Here is a 2603-nt window from a genome sequence, read left to right on the forward strand (position 1 = left end):
AGCTTTTTATGGTTCATTGAGTGTTTACTAGTGGTTTATTTTATGCTTGGCACTCTGCAGTGAATAAAATAGCCCAAAAGTAATTCACATAAATTAACTTTCTAGACAACTGCAACTTTTGATATTTTTAAAAAAGTTTAAAATGCTATCAATGGGACATTTTCTAATATTTTATTTGTAACATAGTTTTGAACTGCCTGCTAACCATGGTTTGAGCTTTTCTTAATGACTCGGCATCACCATCTTGCACACCATTATTTAGGGTTGGCAGATAAAATACATGACACCCAGTAAAATTTCAGACAAACACATGCAATAATTGGGACATACTTATACTTAAATTATTCCTTGTTTATTTTGAAATTCAAATTTAACTGGGTGTCCTATATTTTTATTTGTTAAATCTGGCAACCTTACCACTATTAAATGGGGCTGTAATAATATGGCGATATCACAGGTGCAGCTGGGCTGTGGTAGGGCTAATTATCTTGACATTTAAGTGACTCCAGGCTGCTGTTCTTTTTGTAAATAATAGTTATTCTTAATAGTCTCTTTCCTTGCTGTCTGATCATCTGTATTGCCTCTTGTAGCCAGTGTATCACATCTTCAATTCCCCAGTTCCTTTCCCTTGATTATTCTAATTATTTATGCTGGGAAATACGACCTCAAAACATGACAGAATTTTCTGTAAAGTAAGAGTAAATAGTTTCAGAACGAGAGTACAGGACGCTCTCTCTTGAGACAAGTATGCAACTTTTAAAATATGGACTTCTTAAAATCTTATTTTGAGTGCTTGGGGACTATCCTGTGGGTTCTTTGAAAGTCCCTTAGGATAAATGAATTATGTTTTTGTTTTCTTTTTTCTTTCCTCGAGTGCACTGTTCTTTATAGAGCACTAAACAAGTAGAAATTAGCCTCTGTTGTAGAAAAGATTAATGCTCAATGTAAGAGAATTTGCGATGGTGTTTTTACACTTGAACAGGATTCTAGATGTTGTTCCTGAAAATCTTTGGGAAGAGTCAGATACTGATCTGGCTGAGTCATTTACAGCTCATCTTGTTTTGGGGCTGGGGGCTGGGGGCCGGTCTGGATAATCTTGCAGTCATTTGTGCAGATACATAGTTTTGATGATGTGTCCAAACAACTCAAAATAATGACCCAAACTCAGAATAATGACGCCAAAGTAAAATTAGCCATTTCTTAGCTACAAGGGAAAATAGTGTGAATTCCAAATACGGTGCTTGAAAGAGCTTAGGGCCAGCTTGCTAAATCTTATGCGGAAGGAATTACAATGTCTATTCTTCCCTAACTACATTCATTCATTCAATGATCAAACATTTTTTTTCTGCCCAAGGCAATGCTGGTTGTGGGTACAGGTTTGAAGTGTCTCCTGAATTAGAACTGCTGTTCCTAATGCTGAGCCTATGATTACACACACTCAGCATGCAAAGTCAACAAACACCTCTCCACACCTTATATATCTGCATTTATCTTTACTTGATATCAGGAAAAAGTCATTTTAAAATGATTTATGATATGAAGAGGATCAGGATGATGAGGTTTTGTGTCATTCGGCTATGTCTACTTTTACTGGCTTTAGTCAAAGAATGACTCAGAATCAGATCCTGGGGAATATTTAGGGAAGAGTTAGAAAAGACCAATTCTAAGTACAGATCAGCATCCTGGTAAAATAGTTATATTTTCCTCAGAGGCTTCTGAGATTGTACAAATCAGAAAATAACTTGTTAGATTATGGGGAAACCATTCTAAATATTTCAAGACTTTAAAATGTGTTGGTCCTTTGAGTCACAAAAAGAACAATTCTGACCTGTGTAGATTCCTGGAGCCATTAGCTGTACTATATATTTAAATTCATGTGATCTGATTCAAATTATTAACGTGTTAAATATAGTTTTCTTTTCCCTCTTGATAGAAATAAAAATACATTCTCAATGTTAAGGACTTTCATGTATTATTTTTATTTTCAATTTTAATCTAACAAATATTCTTTTAATACCTACCCAGCCCCCTCCCCCAAACAGCTTTCTTCCACCCTAAAAGTGTTGCTATAACATTTTAGTAGATATCTATCTATCATAAGGGTCAAGGATAGTGTGGGCTGCTGGGAGGATAGGGTGGTAAAATATTCATTTAAGAAACATTCAATGGGCATTTATTAAAGTGCAAAAGGTACTGTACTATTGGCAAGGAGCTTACACAGTGGGTGCAGAGGCAGATTCATGAACAGAGGATTCGATTTCAATGTGGTGAGAGTAATGATAAAGATATGCAGATAGGTGCCTCTTTCTTTGTCAGTCTATAAAATTAATTTAGCCCTGAAGGGTTGTGGAAAGCTTCCTGGAGGAGTTAATCCCTGGGTAGAGTCTTTAAAGGGTAAGCAGTCAGACAAGAAGTGTGGAGCAGAGAGCTTAAGTAAAAACACAGAGGTGAACAGGGAAAAGTCCCCCTTAGCTTCTGAAAGGACTCCTTAGTCTCTGGTGGAAGGGGAGCTGCCCAGCTCTGTGATTATTTAGTCTTGCCACAGAACCTTAAGCAGATTCCCTGTGCAGAGGTAAACACATGGTCAGCTATTATCACTAAAA

Source organism: Choloepus didactylus, chromosome 7 (genome assembly GCF_015220235.1).
Source record: "Choloepus didactylus isolate mChoDid1 chromosome 7, mChoDid1.pri, whole genome shotgun sequence".
Taxonomy (NCBI): domain Eukaryota; kingdom Metazoa; phylum Chordata; class Mammalia; order Pilosa; family Megalonychidae; genus Choloepus; species Choloepus didactylus.